The sequence below is a fragment of the Lissotriton vulgaris genome, unplaced genomic scaffold (genome assembly GCF_964263255.1).
Source record: "Lissotriton vulgaris unplaced genomic scaffold, aLisVul1.2 SCAFFOLD_975, whole genome shotgun sequence".
Lineage (NCBI taxonomy): Eukaryota > Metazoa > Chordata > Amphibia > Caudata > Salamandridae > Lissotriton > Lissotriton vulgaris.
In genome coordinates, this window is record NW_028241737.1 from 624,203 (window position 1) to 640,273 (window position 16,071).

General features: G+C 43.8%; 20 non-coding genes across 20 annotated transcripts; all 20 read left to right on the forward strand.

Annotated features, from left to right (window-relative positions):
• Positions 1-425: 425 nt before the first annotated feature.
• On the forward strand, positions 426-497 carry TRNAM-CAU (transfer RNA methionine (anticodon CAU)). Its single transcript has one exon. It is a non-coding gene; the product is annotated as a tRNA-Met (tRNA).
• A 547-nt stretch (positions 498-1,044) lies between these two features.
• Positions 1,045-1,116, forward strand: TRNAG-UCC (transfer RNA glycine (anticodon UCC)). Its single transcript has one exon. It is a non-coding gene; the product is annotated as a tRNA-Gly (tRNA).
• A 910-nt stretch (positions 1,117-2,026) lies between these two features.
• On the forward strand, positions 2,027-2,098 carry TRNAM-CAU (transfer RNA methionine (anticodon CAU)). Its single transcript has one exon. It is a non-coding gene; the product is annotated as a tRNA-Met (tRNA).
• A 546-nt stretch (positions 2,099-2,644) lies between these two features.
• On the forward strand, positions 2,645-2,716 carry TRNAG-CCC (transfer RNA glycine (anticodon CCC)). Its single transcript has one exon. It is a non-coding gene; the product is annotated as a tRNA-Gly (tRNA).
• A 904-nt stretch (positions 2,717-3,620) lies between these two features.
• Positions 3,621-3,692, forward strand: TRNAM-CAU (transfer RNA methionine (anticodon CAU)). The gene has a single exon. It is a non-coding gene; the product is annotated as a tRNA-Met (tRNA).
• A 547-nt stretch (positions 3,693-4,239) lies between these two features.
• TRNAG-UCC (transfer RNA glycine (anticodon UCC)) lies at positions 4,240-4,311 on the forward strand. The gene has a single exon. It is a non-coding gene; the product is annotated as a tRNA-Gly (tRNA).
• Positions 4,312-5,221: 910 nt separating this feature from the next.
• TRNAM-CAU (transfer RNA methionine (anticodon CAU)) lies at positions 5,222-5,293 on the forward strand. The gene has a single exon. It is a non-coding gene; the product is annotated as a tRNA-Met (tRNA).
• A 546-nt stretch (positions 5,294-5,839) lies between these two features.
• Positions 5,840-5,911, forward strand: TRNAG-CCC (transfer RNA glycine (anticodon CCC)). The gene has a single exon. It is a non-coding gene; the product is annotated as a tRNA-Gly (tRNA).
• A 904-nt stretch (positions 5,912-6,815) lies between these two features.
• TRNAM-CAU (transfer RNA methionine (anticodon CAU)) lies at positions 6,816-6,887 on the forward strand. The gene has a single exon. It is a non-coding gene; the product is annotated as a tRNA-Met (tRNA).
• A 547-nt stretch (positions 6,888-7,434) lies between these two features.
• On the forward strand, positions 7,435-7,506 carry TRNAG-UCC (transfer RNA glycine (anticodon UCC)). The gene has a single exon. It is a non-coding gene; the product is annotated as a tRNA-Gly (tRNA).
• A 910-nt stretch (positions 7,507-8,416) lies between these two features.
• On the forward strand, positions 8,417-8,488 carry TRNAM-CAU (transfer RNA methionine (anticodon CAU)). Its single transcript has one exon. It is a non-coding gene; the product is annotated as a tRNA-Met (tRNA).
• Positions 8,489-9,034: 546 nt separating this feature from the next.
• TRNAG-CCC (transfer RNA glycine (anticodon CCC)) lies at positions 9,035-9,106 on the forward strand. Its single transcript has one exon. It is a non-coding gene; the product is annotated as a tRNA-Gly (tRNA).
• A 904-nt stretch (positions 9,107-10,010) lies between these two features.
• TRNAM-CAU (transfer RNA methionine (anticodon CAU)) lies at positions 10,011-10,082 on the forward strand. The gene has a single exon. It is a non-coding gene; the product is annotated as a tRNA-Met (tRNA).
• A 547-nt stretch (positions 10,083-10,629) lies between these two features.
• On the forward strand, positions 10,630-10,701 carry TRNAG-UCC (transfer RNA glycine (anticodon UCC)). Its single transcript has one exon. It is a non-coding gene; the product is annotated as a tRNA-Gly (tRNA).
• Positions 10,702-11,611: 910 nt separating this feature from the next.
• Positions 11,612-11,683, forward strand: TRNAM-CAU (transfer RNA methionine (anticodon CAU)). The gene has a single exon. It is a non-coding gene; the product is annotated as a tRNA-Met (tRNA).
• Positions 11,684-12,229: 546 nt separating this feature from the next.
• On the forward strand, positions 12,230-12,301 carry TRNAG-CCC (transfer RNA glycine (anticodon CCC)). The gene has a single exon. It is a non-coding gene; the product is annotated as a tRNA-Gly (tRNA).
• A 904-nt stretch (positions 12,302-13,205) lies between these two features.
• On the forward strand, positions 13,206-13,277 carry TRNAM-CAU (transfer RNA methionine (anticodon CAU)). The gene has a single exon. It is a non-coding gene; the product is annotated as a tRNA-Met (tRNA).
• Positions 13,278-13,824: 547 nt separating this feature from the next.
• On the forward strand, positions 13,825-13,896 carry TRNAG-UCC (transfer RNA glycine (anticodon UCC)). The gene has a single exon. It is a non-coding gene; the product is annotated as a tRNA-Gly (tRNA).
• A 910-nt stretch (positions 13,897-14,806) lies between these two features.
• Positions 14,807-14,878, forward strand: TRNAM-CAU (transfer RNA methionine (anticodon CAU)). Its single transcript has one exon. It is a non-coding gene; the product is annotated as a tRNA-Met (tRNA).
• A 546-nt stretch (positions 14,879-15,424) lies between these two features.
• On the forward strand, positions 15,425-15,496 carry TRNAG-CCC (transfer RNA glycine (anticodon CCC)). Its single transcript has one exon. It is a non-coding gene; the product is annotated as a tRNA-Gly (tRNA).
• Positions 15,497-16,071: the final 575 nt, after the last annotated feature.

Here is a 16,071-nt window from a genome sequence, read left to right on the forward strand (position 1 = left end):
TGTCCATGGAAAGAGCCGCTCACTGCAGCAGGAATGTTGGATGCTTCAAATTCGCAGAGTTTCCTGTCCAACGTCCACTCACGTCCCGAACGCTCCCAAACGCTCAAAAGCCTCACACCGGGCAAGCCCTCACCGGGTAGATCTCTGGCTCCCAGGTAAAGCCAAATCCTGAGCATGCTAGTGCTAGGATCACAGAGAGAGAGAGAGAGGGTTCATGACATGCTGTCTTGATAAAGGTCTGAAACGGCTAGTGCCTAAGAGTGTCTGACTTTCAGTTATGACTGATTGTGAGAGGGGAAGATGAAGTTTTTCTGTACCCAGCATGCCTTGCAATATACTTAGGCAAATGAGGTGAGAGCCGTACCAATCCCACGCTACTCTGCTTAATGCTCCCTATCTGCATAAAAAGAACACTTTCACAACAGAGCAGAGTGGCGCAGCGGAAGCGTGCTGGGCCCATAACCCAGAGGTCGATGGATCGAAACCATCCTCTGCTAATTTTGCTTGACTTTCCTTCCAAGGACCAAGCTGTCATTTCCACGCTGCCAGCAAGGAAAAGCACAAGCTTGTGCCAGCTATGTGAGAAAATACTTGTCAAATATCTGTGTCTGCTGAAATACAAGAGAGGGATCATCAAATGATCCACCCTGTACTTTGAAAGTAAAGACACACAATAATAAGCATAAATGACTGGTGGGACCTTCAAACACTTTTATGGGCAGGCTTTGAATTTCATTCTTTCCTTTTTGTTCTGCTCTTATCTATCTCCTGGGCATTTAATTGAATGTTCTGTATTTCTCTTCCCTGTTTTGCTTCCCATGCTGCCTCTATATATTCTTATCTATTATTTGTAATGCAGCTTTCCATTCTTCTCTTCTGCACAGCTTTGTCCTTGGTTTCAATCCCAGTTCCTTACCCTCTGCAAAAAACTTTCTATTGCTTTTCATGTTGGTATCTAAACCAAATGCACCATTGAAGCTGGTGCAAGATAGTCATTGAACTCAGGATCCTAATGTTAAGAACCGAGAGCGCACAGATCAGAGGGCGTTGGTGGTATAGTGGTGAGCATAGCTGCCTTCCAAGCAGTTGACCCGGGTTCGATTCCCGGCCAACGCAGTACAAATACTTATATATTCTGCAAGCAGGATATATTTTAATGCAACATGTCACAAAATGGAAATATAATGAACAGATTAATCAGCCGTTATATAAAAAATAAACAAATATGTAGGCAAGCATCTCAATCGCCCCTTCTGCTATATTCATTGTCCTAATATATGATAAGTTTCATAAAGCAGAGTCACCACTCACATGTGCTGGTAAAAAATATTTACAGTGGGCAGACAATGAAAGGGCTGAGGCCCGACCACACATTATAACTCCAGCATCTCTATGTTAAAAACCATTTCCTAGGCAATATCTAGCCTCTGAAAACAATATGCAAGATCCATCGATAAATCTGGTGAAAGTCGCCAACATTTTGTGCATACTTGTGCCCTCACCTGAATGTAGCGCCACCTTGTAGACGTCGGAGGTAACTGCAGCTCAAAAAATGTTTCATCAGAGGGCAAGTTTAGAGGAATCCAAAAGGCAGATGTCCATGGAAAGAGCCCCCGACTGCAGCAGGAAGGTTGGATGCTTCAAATTTGCATAGTTTCCAGTCCAACGTCCTCTCATGTACCGAACGCTCCCAAACGCTCAAAAGCCTTACACCGGGCAAGCCCTCACCGGGTAGATCTCTGGCTCCCAGGTAAAGCCAAATCCTGAGCATGCTAGCACTAGGATCACAGAGAGAGAGAGACAGAGAGTGTTGGAGAGCTGCTGTCTTGATAAAGGCCTGAAACGGCTAGTGCGTAAGAGGGTCTGGACTATCAGTTATGACTGATTGTGAGAGGGGAAGATGAAGATTTTCTGCACCCAGCATGCCTTGCGATATAATTAGGCAAATGAGGTGAGAGCCCGACCAATGCCACTTCACTCCGCTGAATGCCTCCTCATCTGCATAAAGAGATCACCTTCATGAACGAGCAGAGTGGCGCAGCGGAAGCGTGCTGGGCCCATAACCCAGAGGTCGATGGATCGAAACCATCCTCTGCTAATTTTGCTTGACTTTCCTTCCAAGGACCAAGCTGTCATTTCCACACTGCCAGAAAGGAAAAGCGCAAGCTTGTGCCAGCTATGTGAGAAAAGACTTCTCAACTATCTGTGTCTGTGTAATACAAGAGTGTTCGTGAAAGGATCAACCCTGTACTTTGAAAGTAAAGACACACAACTATAACCATAAATGACTGGTGGGAGCTTCACACAACTTTCTGGGCATGCTTTGAATTTCATTCTTCCCTTTTTTTTCTGCTCTTATCTATCTCCTGGGCATTTCATGGAATGTTCTCTCTTTCTCTTCCCTGCTTTGCTTCCCATGCTGCCTATATATGCTGATTTCTACTTTTTGTACTGTTGCATTTCATTTCTTCTCTTCTGCACAACTTTGTCCTTGGTTTCAATCCCCAGTTCCTTACCCTCTGCAAAAAACGTTCTACTACTTCTCATGTTGGTATCGAAACCAAATGCACCATTGAAGCTGTTGCAAGATAGTCATTGATTTCGGGAACGTAATATTTAGAACCGAGAGCACACACATCAGAGGGCGTTGGTGGTATAGTGGTGAGCATAGCTGCTTCCCAAGCAGTTGACCCGGGTTCGATTCCCGGCCAACGCAGTGAAAATGCTTATATATTCTGCAAGCAGGACATATTTTAATGCAACAGGTCTCAAAATGGAAATTTCATGAACAGATTAATCAGCCATATATAAAAAAATAAACAAATACATAGGCAAACATCTCAATCGCACCTTCTGATACATTCATTGTCCTAATATATGATAAGTTTTATAAAGCAGAGTCACAACTCACATGTGCTGGTAATAAATATGTTACAGTGGGCAAACAATGGAAGGGCTGAGGCCCGACCAGACATTATAACTCCAACATCTCTATGTTAAAAAGCATTTCTAGGCAATATCTAGCCTCTGAAAAAAATATGCAAGATCCACCGATAAATCTGGCAAAAGTCCCTAACATTTTGTGCATACTTGTGCACTTACCAGAATGTAGCGCCACCTTGTAGCTGTCGAAGGTAATTGCTGCTCACAAAATGTTTTATCAGAAGGCAAGTTGAGAGGAATCCTAGAGGCAGATGTCCATGGAAAGAGCCGCTCACTGCAGCAGGAATGTTGGATGCTTCAAATTCGCAGAGTTTCCTGTCCAACGTCCACTCACGTCCCGAACGCTCCCAAACGCTCAAAAGCCTCACACCGGGCAAGCCCTCACCGGGTAGATCTCTGGCTCCCAGGTAAAGCCAAATCCTGAGCATGCTAGTGCTAGGATCACAGAGAGAGAGAGAGAGGGTTCATGACATGCTGTCTTGATAAAGGTCTGAAACGGCTAGTGCCTAAGAGTGTCTGACTTTCAGTTATGACTGATTGTGAGAGGGGAAGATGAAGTTTTTCTGTACCCAGCATGCCTTGCAATATACTTAGGCAAATGAGGTGAGAGCCGTACCAATCCCACGCTACTCTGCTTAATGCTCCCTATCTGCATAAAAAGAACACTTTCACAACAGAGCAGAGTGGCGCAGCGGAAGCGTGCTGGGCCCATAACCCAGAGGTCGATGGATCGAAACCATCCTCTGCTAATTTTGCTTGACTTTCCTTCCAAGGACCAAGCTGTCATTTCCACGCTGCCAGCAAGGAAAAGCACAAGCTTGTGCCAGCTATGTGAGAAAATACTTGTCAAATATCTGTGTCTGCTGAAATACAAGAGAGGGATCATCAAATGATCCACCCTGTACTTTGAAAGTAAAGACACACAATAATAAGCATAAATGACTGGTGGGACCTTCAAACACTTTTATGGGCAGGCTTTGAATTTCATTCTTTCCTTTTTGTTCTGCTCTTATCTATCTCCTGGGCATTTAATTGAATGTTCTGTATTTCTCTTCCCTGTTTTGCTTCCCATGCTGCCTCTATATATTCTTATCTATTATTTGTAATGCAGCTTTCCATTCTTCTCTTCTGCACAGCTTTGTCCTTGGTTTCAATCCCAGTTCCTTACCCTCTGCAAAAAACTTTCTATTGCTTTTCATGTTGGTATCTAAACCAAATGCACCATTGAAGCTGGTGCAAGATAGTCATTGAACTCAGGATCCTAATGTTAAGAACCGAGAGCGCACAGATCAGAGGGCGTTGGTGGTATAGTGGTGAGCATAGCTGCCTTCCAAGCAGTTGACCCGGGTTCGATTCCCGGCCAACGCAGTACAAATACTTATATATTCTGCAAGCAGGATATATTTTAATGCAACATGTCACAAAATGGAAATATAATGAACAGATTAATCAGCCGTTATATAAAAAATAAACAAATATGTAGGCAAGCATCTCAATCGCCCCTTCTGCTATATTCATTGTCCTAATATATGATAAGTTTCATAAAGCAGAGTCACCACTCACATGTGCTGGTAAAAAATATTTACAGTGGGCAGACAATGAAAGGGCTGAGGCCCGACCACACATTATAACTCCAGCATCTCTATGTTAAAAACCATTTCCTAGGCAATATCTAGCCTCTGAAAACAATATGCAAGATCCATCGATAAATCTGGTGAAAGTCGCCAACATTTTGTGCATACTTGTGCCCTCACCTGAATGTAGCGCCACCTTGTAGACGTCGGAGGTAACTGCAGCTCAAAAAATGTTTCATCAGAGGGCAAGTTTAGAGGAATCCAAAAGGCAGATGTCCATGGAAAGAGCCCCCGACTGCAGCAGGAAGGTTGGATGCTTCAAATTTGCATAGTTTCCAGTCCAACGTCCTCTCATGTACCGAACGCTCCCAAACGCTCAAAAGCCTTACACCGGGCAAGCCCTCACCGGGTAGATCTCTGGCTCCCAGGTAAAGCCAAATCCTGAGCATGCTAGCACTAGGATCACAGAGAGAGAGAGACAGAGAGTGTTGGAGAGCTGCTGTCTTGATAAAGGCCTGAAACGGCTAGTGCGTAAGAGGGTCTGGACTATCAGTTATGACTGATTGTGAGAGGGGAAGATGAAGATTTTCTGCACCCAGCATGCCTTGCGATATAATTAGGCAAATGAGGTGAGAGCCCGACCAATGCCACTTCACTCCGCTGAATGCCTCCTCATCTGCATAAAGAGATCACCTTCATGAACGAGCAGAGTGGCGCAGCGGAAGCGTGCTGGGCCCATAACCCAGAGGTCGATGGATCGAAACCATCCTCTGCTAATTTTGCTTGACTTTCCTTCCAAGGACCAAGCTGTCATTTCCACACTGCCAGAAAGGAAAAGCGCAAGCTTGTGCCAGCTATGTGAGAAAAGACTTCTCAACTATCTGTGTCTGTGTAATACAAGAGTGTTCGTGAAAGGATCAACCCTGTACTTTGAAAGTAAAGACACACAACTATAACCATAAATGACTGGTGGGAGCTTCACACAACTTTCTGGGCATGCTTTGAATTTCATTCTTCCCTTTTTTTTCTGCTCTTATCTATCTCCTGGGCATTTCATGGAATGTTCTCTCTTTCTCTTCCCTGCTTTGCTTCCCATGCTGCCTATATATGCTGATTTCTACTTTTTGTACTGTTGCATTTCATTTCTTCTCTTCTGCACAACTTTGTCCTTGGTTTCAATCCCCAGTTCCTTACCCTCTGCAAAAAACGTTCTACTACTTCTCATGTTGGTATCGAAACCAAATGCACCATTGAAGCTGTTGCAAGATAGTCATTGATTTCGGGAACGTAATATTTAGAACCGAGAGCACACACATCAGAGGGCGTTGGTGGTATAGTGGTGAGCATAGCTGCTTCCCAAGCAGTTGACCCGGGTTCGATTCCCGGCCAACGCAGTGAAAATGCTTATATATTCTGCAAGCAGGACATATTTTAATGCAACAGGTCTCAAAATGGAAATTTCATGAACAGATTAATCAGCCATATATAAAAAAATAAACAAATACATAGGCAAACATCTCAATCGCACCTTCTGATACATTCATTGTCCTAATATATGATAAGTTTTATAAAGCAGAGTCACAACTCACATGTGCTGGTAATAAATATGTTACAGTGGGCAAACAATGGAAGGGCTGAGGCCCGACCAGACATTATAACTCCAACATCTCTATGTTAAAAAGCATTTCTAGGCAATATCTAGCCTCTGAAAAAAATATGCAAGATCCACCGATAAATCTGGCAAAAGTCCCTAACATTTTGTGCATACTTGTGCACTTACCAGAATGTAGCGCCACCTTGTAGCTGTCGAAGGTAATTGCTGCTCACAAAATGTTTTATCAGAAGGCAAGTTGAGAGGAATCCTAGAGGCAGATGTCCATGGAAAGAGCCGCTCACTGCAGCAGGAATGTTGGATGCTTCAAATTCGCAGAGTTTCCTGTCCAACGTCCACTCACGTCCCGAACGCTCCCAAACGCTCAAAAGCCTCACACCGGGCAAGCCCTCACCGGGTAGATCTCTGGCTCCCAGGTAAAGCCAAATCCTGAGCATGCTAGTGCTAGGATCACAGAGAGAGAGAGAGAGGGTTCATGACATGCTGTCTTGATAAAGGTCTGAAACGGCTAGTGCCTAAGAGTGTCTGACTTTCAGTTATGACTGATTGTGAGAGGGGAAGATGAAGTTTTTCTGTACCCAGCATGCCTTGCAATATACTTAGGCAAATGAGGTGAGAGCCGTACCAATCCCACGCTACTCTGCTTAATGCTCCCTATCTGCATAAAAAGAACACTTTCACAACAGAGCAGAGTGGCGCAGCGGAAGCGTGCTGGGCCCATAACCCAGAGGTCGATGGATCGAAACCATCCTCTGCTAATTTTGCTTGACTTTCCTTCCAAGGACCAAGCTGTCATTTCCACGCTGCCAGCAAGGAAAAGCACAAGCTTGTGCCAGCTATGTGAGAAAATACTTGTCAAATATCTGTGTCTGCTGAAATACAAGAGAGGGATCATCAAATGATCCACCCTGTACTTTGAAAGTAAAGACACACAATAATAAGCATAAATGACTGGTGGGACCTTCAAACACTTTTATGGGCAGGCTTTGAATTTCATTCTTTCCTTTTTGTTCTGCTCTTATCTATCTCCTGGGCATTTAATTGAATGTTCTGTATTTCTCTTCCCTGTTTTGCTTCCCATGCTGCCTCTATATATTCTTATCTATTATTTGTAATGCAGCTTTCCATTCTTCTCTTCTGCACAGCTTTGTCCTTGGTTTCAATCCCAGTTCCTTACCCTCTGCAAAAAACTTTCTATTGCTTTTCATGTTGGTATCTAAACCAAATGCACCATTGAAGCTGGTGCAAGATAGTCATTGAACTCAGGATCCTAATGTTAAGAACCGAGAGCGCACAGATCAGAGGGCGTTGGTGGTATAGTGGTGAGCATAGCTGCCTTCCAAGCAGTTGACCCGGGTTCGATTCCCGGCCAACGCAGTACAAATACTTATATATTCTGCAAGCAGGATATATTTTAATGCAACATGTCACAAAATGGAAATATAATGAACAGATTAATCAGCCGTTATATAAAAAATAAACAAATATGTAGGCAAGCATCTCAATCGCCCCTTCTGCTATATTCATTGTCCTAATATATGATAAGTTTCATAAAGCAGAGTCACCACTCACATGTGCTGGTAAAAAATATTTACAGTGGGCAGACAATGAAAGGGCTGAGGCCCGACCACACATTATAACTCCAGCATCTCTATGTTAAAAACCATTTCCTAGGCAATATCTAGCCTCTGAAAACAATATGCAAGATCCATCGATAAATCTGGTGAAAGTCGCCAACATTTTGTGCATACTTGTGCCCTCACCTGAATGTAGCGCCACCTTGTAGACGTCGGAGGTAACTGCAGCTCAAAAAATGTTTCATCAGAGGGCAAGTTTAGAGGAATCCAAAAGGCAGATGTCCATGGAAAGAGCCCCCGACTGCAGCAGGAAGGTTGGATGCTTCAAATTTGCATAGTTTCCAGTCCAACGTCCTCTCATGTACCGAACGCTCCCAAACGCTCAAAAGCCTTACACCGGGCAAGCCCTCACCGGGTAGATCTCTGGCTCCCAGGTAAAGCCAAATCCTGAGCATGCTAGCACTAGGATCACAGAGAGAGAGAGACAGAGAGTGTTGGAGAGCTGCTGTCTTGATAAAGGCCTGAAACGGCTAGTGCGTAAGAGGGTCTGGACTATCAGTTATGACTGATTGTGAGAGGGGAAGATGAAGATTTTCTGCACCCAGCATGCCTTGCGATATAATTAGGCAAATGAGGTGAGAGCCCGACCAATGCCACTTCACTCCGCTGAATGCCTCCTCATCTGCATAAAGAGATCACCTTCATGAACGAGCAGAGTGGCGCAGCGGAAGCGTGCTGGGCCCATAACCCAGAGGTCGATGGATCGAAACCATCCTCTGCTAATTTTGCTTGACTTTCCTTCCAAGGACCAAGCTGTCATTTCCACACTGCCAGAAAGGAAAAGCGCAAGCTTGTGCCAGCTATGTGAGAAAAGACTTCTCAACTATCTGTGTCTGTGTAATACAAGAGTGTTCGTGAAAGGATCAACCCTGTACTTTGAAAGTAAAGACACACAACTATAACCATAAATGACTGGTGGGAGCTTCACACAACTTTCTGGGCATGCTTTGAATTTCATTCTTCCCTTTTTTTTCTGCTCTTATCTATCTCCTGGGCATTTCATGGAATGTTCTCTCTTTCTCTTCCCTGCTTTGCTTCCCATGCTGCCTATATATGCTGATTTCTACTTTTTGTACTGTTGCATTTCATTTCTTCTCTTCTGCACAACTTTGTCCTTGGTTTCAATCCCCAGTTCCTTACCCTCTGCAAAAAACGTTCTACTACTTCTCATGTTGGTATCGAAACCAAATGCACCATTGAAGCTGTTGCAAGATAGTCATTGATTTCGGGAACGTAATATTTAGAACCGAGAGCACACACATCAGAGGGCGTTGGTGGTATAGTGGTGAGCATAGCTGCTTCCCAAGCAGTTGACCCGGGTTCGATTCCCGGCCAACGCAGTGAAAATGCTTATATATTCTGCAAGCAGGACATATTTTAATGCAACAGGTCTCAAAATGGAAATTTCATGAACAGATTAATCAGCCATATATAAAAAAATAAACAAATACATAGGCAAACATCTCAATCGCACCTTCTGATACATTCATTGTCCTAATATATGATAAGTTTTATAAAGCAGAGTCACAACTCACATGTGCTGGTAATAAATATGTTACAGTGGGCAAACAATGGAAGGGCTGAGGCCCGACCAGACATTATAACTCCAACATCTCTATGTTAAAAAGCATTTCTAGGCAATATCTAGCCTCTGAAAAAAATATGCAAGATCCACCGATAAATCTGGCAAAAGTCCCTAACATTTTGTGCATACTTGTGCACTTACCAGAATGTAGCGCCACCTTGTAGCTGTCGAAGGTAATTGCTGCTCACAAAATGTTTTATCAGAAGGCAAGTTGAGAGGAATCCTAGAGGCAGATGTCCATGGAAAGAGCCGCTCACTGCAGCAGGAATGTTGGATGCTTCAAATTCGCAGAGTTTCCTGTCCAACGTCCACTCACGTCCCGAACGCTCCCAAACGCTCAAAAGCCTCACACCGGGCAAGCCCTCACCGGGTAGATCTCTGGCTCCCAGGTAAAGCCAAATCCTGAGCATGCTAGTGCTAGGATCACAGAGAGAGAGAGAGAGGGTTCATGACATGCTGTCTTGATAAAGGTCTGAAACGGCTAGTGCCTAAGAGTGTCTGACTTTCAGTTATGACTGATTGTGAGAGGGGAAGATGAAGTTTTTCTGTACCCAGCATGCCTTGCAATATACTTAGGCAAATGAGGTGAGAGCCGTACCAATCCCACGCTACTCTGCTTAATGCTCCCTATCTGCATAAAAAGAACACTTTCACAACAGAGCAGAGTGGCGCAGCGGAAGCGTGCTGGGCCCATAACCCAGAGGTCGATGGATCGAAACCATCCTCTGCTAATTTTGCTTGACTTTCCTTCCAAGGACCAAGCTGTCATTTCCACGCTGCCAGCAAGGAAAAGCACAAGCTTGTGCCAGCTATGTGAGAAAATACTTGTCAAATATCTGTGTCTGCTGAAATACAAGAGAGGGATCATCAAATGATCCACCCTGTACTTTGAAAGTAAAGACACACAATAATAAGCATAAATGACTGGTGGGACCTTCAAACACTTTTATGGGCAGGCTTTGAATTTCATTCTTTCCTTTTTGTTCTGCTCTTATCTATCTCCTGGGCATTTAATTGAATGTTCTGTATTTCTCTTCCCTGTTTTGCTTCCCATGCTGCCTCTATATATTCTTATCTATTATTTGTAATGCAGCTTTCCATTCTTCTCTTCTGCACAGCTTTGTCCTTGGTTTCAATCCCAGTTCCTTACCCTCTGCAAAAAACTTTCTATTGCTTTTCATGTTGGTATCTAAACCAAATGCACCATTGAAGCTGGTGCAAGATAGTCATTGAACTCAGGATCCTAATGTTAAGAACCGAGAGCGCACAGATCAGAGGGCGTTGGTGGTATAGTGGTGAGCATAGCTGCCTTCCAAGCAGTTGACCCGGGTTCGATTCCCGGCCAACGCAGTACAAATACTTATATATTCTGCAAGCAGGATATATTTTAATGCAACATGTCACAAAATGGAAATATAATGAACAGATTAATCAGCCGTTATATAAAAAATAAACAAATATGTAGGCAAGCATCTCAATCGCCCCTTCTGCTATATTCATTGTCCTAATATATGATAAGTTTCATAAAGCAGAGTCACCACTCACATGTGCTGGTAAAAAATATTTACAGTGGGCAGACAATGAAAGGGCTGAGGCCCGACCACACATTATAACTCCAGCATCTCTATGTTAAAAACCATTTCCTAGGCAATATCTAGCCTCTGAAAACAATATGCAAGATCCATCGATAAATCTGGTGAAAGTCGCCAACATTTTGTGCATACTTGTGCCCTCACCTGAATGTAGCGCCACCTTGTAGACGTCGGAGGTAACTGCAGCTCAAAAAATGTTTCATCAGAGGGCAAGTTTAGAGGAATCCAAAAGGCAGATGTCCATGGAAAGAGCCCCCGACTGCAGCAGGAAGGTTGGATGCTTCAAATTTGCATAGTTTCCAGTCCAACGTCCTCTCATGTACCGAACGCTCCCAAACGCTCAAAAGCCTTACACCGGGCAAGCCCTCACCGGGTAGATCTCTGGCTCCCAGGTAAAGCCAAATCCTGAGCATGCTAGCACTAGGATCACAGAGAGAGAGAGACAGAGAGTGTTGGAGAGCTGCTGTCTTGATAAAGGCCTGAAACGGCTAGTGCGTAAGAGGGTCTGGACTATCAGTTATGACTGATTGTGAGAGGGGAAGATGAAGATTTTCTGCACCCAGCATGCCTTGCGATATAATTAGGCAAATGAGGTGAGAGCCCGACCAATGCCACTTCACTCCGCTGAATGCCTCCTCATCTGCATAAAGAGATCACCTTCATGAACGAGCAGAGTGGCGCAGCGGAAGCGTGCTGGGCCCATAACCCAGAGGTCGATGGATCGAAACCATCCTCTGCTAATTTTGCTTGACTTTCCTTCCAAGGACCAAGCTGTCATTTCCACACTGCCAGAAAGGAAAAGCGCAAGCTTGTGCCAGCTATGTGAGAAAAGACTTCTCAACTATCTGTGTCTGTGTAATACAAGAGTGTTCGTGAAAGGATCAACCCTGTACTTTGAAAGTAAAGACACACAACTATAACCATAAATGACTGGTGGGAGCTTCACACAACTTTCTGGGCATGCTTTGAATTTCATTCTTCCCTTTTTTTTCTGCTCTTATCTATCTCCTGGGCATTTCATGGAATGTTCTCTCTTTCTCTTCCCTGCTTTGCTTCCCATGCTGCCTATATATGCTGATTTCTACTTTTTGTACTGTTGCATTTCATTTCTTCTCTTCTGCACAACTTTGTCCTTGGTTTCAATCCCCAGTTCCTTACCCTCTGCAAAAAACGTTCTACTACTTCTCATGTTGGTATCGAAACCAAATGCACCATTGAAGCTGTTGCAAGATAGTCATTGATTTCGGGAACGTAATATTTAGAACCGAGAGCACACACATCAGAGGGCGTTGGTGGTATAGTGGTGAGCATAGCTGCTTCCCAAGCAGTTGACCCGGGTTCGATTCCCGGCCAACGCAGTGAAAATGCTTATATATTCTGCAAGCAGGACATATTTTAATGCAACAGGTCTCAAAATGGAAATTTCATGAACAGATTAATCAGCCATATATAAAAAAATAAACAAATACATAGGCAAACATCTCAATCGCACCTTCTGATACATTCATTGTCCTAATATATGATAAGTTTTATAAAGCAGAGTCACAACTCACATGTGCTGGTAATAAATATGTTACAGTGGGCAAACAATGGAAGGGCTGAGGCCCGACCAGACATTATAACTCCAACATCTCTATGTTAAAAAGCATTTCTAGGCAATATCTAGCCTCTGAAAAAAATATGCAAGATCCACCGATAAATCTGGCAAAAGTCCCTAACATTTTGTGCATACTTGTGCACTTACCAGAATGTAGCGCCACCTTGTAGCTGTCGAAGGTAATTGCTGCTCACAAAATGTTTTATCAGAAGGCAAGTTGAGAGGAATCCTAGAGGCAGATGTCCATGGAAAGAGCCGCTCACTGCAGCAGGAATGTTGGATGCTTCAAATTCGCAGAGTTTCCTGTCCAACGTCCACTCACGTCCCGAACGCTCCCAAACGCTCAAAAGCCTCACACCGGGCAAGCCCTCACCGGGTAGATCTCTGGCTCCCAGGTAAAGCCAAATCCTGAGCATGCTAGTGCTAGGATCACAGAGAGAGAGAGAGAGGGTTCATGACATGCTGTCTTGATAAAGGTCTGAAACGGCTAGTGCCTAAGAGTGTCTGACTTTCAGTTATGACTGATTGTGAGAGGGGAAGATGAAGTTTTTCTGTACCCAGCATGCCTTGCAATATACTTAGGCAAATGAGGTGAGAGCCGTACCAATCCCACGCTACTCTGCTTAATGCTCCCTATCTGCATAAAAAGAACACTTTCACAACAGAGCAGAGTGGCGCAGCGGAAGCGTGCTGGGCCCATAACCCAGAGGTCGATGGATCGAAACCATCCTCTGCTAATTTTGCTTGACTTTCCTTCCAAGGACCAAGCTGTCATTTCCACGCTGCCAGCAAGGAAAAGCACAAGCTTGTGCCAGCTATGTGAGAAAATACTTGTCAAATATCTGTGTCTGCTGAAATACAAGAGAGGGATCATCAAATGATCCACCCTGTACTTTGAAAGTAAAGACACACAATAATAAGCATAAATGACTGGTGGGACCTTCAAACACTTTTATGGGCAGGCTTTGAATTTCATTCTTTCCTTTTTGTTCTGCTCTTATCTATCTCCTGGGCATTTAATTGAATGTTCTGTATTTCTCTTCCCTGTTTTGCTTCCCATGCTGCCTCTATATATTCTTATCTATTATTTGTAATGCAGCTTTCCATTCTTCTCTTCTGCACAGCTTTGTCCTTGGTTTCAATCCCAGTTCCTTACCCTCTGCAAAAAACTTTCTATTGCTTTTCATGTTGGTATCTAAACCAAATGCACCATTGAAGCTGGTGCAAGATAGTCATTGAACTCAGGATCCTAATGTTAAGAACCGAGAGCGCACAGATCAGAGGGCGTTGGTGGTATAGTGGTGAGCATAGCTGCCTTCCAAGCAGTTGACCCGGGTTCGATTCCCGGCCAACGCAGTACAAATACTTATATATTCTGCAAGCAGGATATATTTTAATGCAACATGTCACAAAATGGAAATATAATGAACAGATTAATCAGCCGTTATATAAAAAATAAACAAATATGTAGGCAAGCATCTCAATCGCCCCTTCTGCTATATTCATTGTCCTAATATATGATAAGTTTCATAAAGCAGAGTCACCACTCACATGTGCTGGTAAAAAATATTTACAGTGGGCAGACAATGAAAGGGCTGAGGCCCGACCACACATTATAACTCCAGCATCTCTATGTTAAAAACCATTTCCTAGGCAATATCTAGCCTCTGAAAACAATATGCAAGATCCATCGATAAATCTGGTGAAAGTCGCCAACATTTTGTGCATACTTGTGCCCTCACCTGAATGTAGCGCCACCTTGTAGACGTCGGAGGTAACTGCAGCTCAAAAAATGTTTCATCAGAGGGCAAGTTTAGAGGAATCCAAAAGGCAGATGTCCATGGAAAGAGCCCCCGACTGCAGCAGGAAGGTTGGATGCTTCAAATTTGCATAGTTTCCAGTCCAACGTCCTCTCATGTACCGAACGCTCCCAAACGCTCAAAAGCCTTACACCGGGCAAGCCCTCACCGGGTAGATCTCTGGCTCCCAGGTAAAGCCAAATCCTGAGCATGCTAGCACTAGGATCACAGAGAGAGAGAGACAGAGAGTGTTGGAGAGCTGCTGTCTTGATAAAGGCCTGAAACGGCTAGTGCGTAAGAGGGTCTGGACTATCAGTTATGACTGATTGTGAGAGGGGAAGATGAAGATTTTCTGCACCCAGCATGCCTTGCGATATAATTAGGCAAATGAGGTGAGAGCCCGACCAATGCCACTTCACTCCGCTGAATGCCTCCTCATCTGCATAAAGAGATCACCTTCATGAACGAGCAGAGTGGCGCAGCGGAAGCGTGCTGGGCCCATAACCCAGAGGTCGATGGATCGAAACCATCCTCTGCTAATTTTGCTTGACTTTCCTTCCAAGGACCAAGCTGTCATTTCCACACTGCCAGAAAGGAAAAGCGCAAGCTTGTGCCAGCTATGTGAGAAAAGACTTCTCAACTATCTGTGTCTGTGTAATACAAGAGTGTTCGTGAAAGGATCAACCCTGTACTTTGAAAGTAAAGACACACAACTATAACCATAAATGACTGGTGGGAGCTTCACACAACTTTCTGGGCATGCTTTGAATTTCATTCTTCCCTTTTTTTTCTGCTCTTATCTATCTCCTGGGCATTTCATGGAATGTTCTCTCTTTCTCTTCCCTGCTTTGCTTCCCATGCTGCCTATATATGCTGATTTCTACTTTTTGTACTGTTGCATTTCATTTCTTCTCTTCTGCACAACTTTGTCCTTGGTTTCAATCCCCAGTTCCTTACCCTCTGCAAAAAACGTTCTACTACTTCTCATGTTGGTATCGAAACCAAATGCACCATTGAAGCTGTTGCAAGATAGTCATTGATTTCGGGAACGTAATATTTAGAACCGAGAGCACACACATCAGAGGGCGTTGGTGGTATAGTGGTGAGCATAGCTGCTTCCCAAGCAGTTGACCCGGGTTCGATTCCCGGCCAACGCAGTGAAAATGCTTATATATTCTGCAAGCAGGACATATTTTAATGCAACAGGTCTCAAAATGGAAATTTCATGAACAGATTAATCAGCCATATATAAAAAAATAAACAAATACATAGGCAAACATCTCAATCGCACCTTCTGATACATTCATTGTCCTAATATATGATAAGTTTTATAAAGCAGAGTCACAACTCACATGTGCTGGTAATAAATATGTTACAGTGGGCAAACAATGGAAGGGCTGAGGCCCGACCAGACATTATAACTCCAACATCTCTATGTTAAAAAGCATTTCTAGGCAATATCTAGCCTCTGAAAAAAATATGCAAGATCCACCGATAAATCTGGCAAAAGTCCCTAACATTTTGTGCATACTTGTGCACTTACCAGAATGTAGCGCCACCTTGTAGCTGTCGAAGGTAATTGCTGCTCACAAAATGTTTTATCAGAAGGCAAGTTGAGAGGAATCCTAGAGGCAGATGTCCATGGAAAGAGCCGCTCACTGCAGCAGGAATGTTGGATGCTTCAAATTCGCAGAGTTTCCTGTCCAACGTCCACTCACGTCCCGAACGCTCC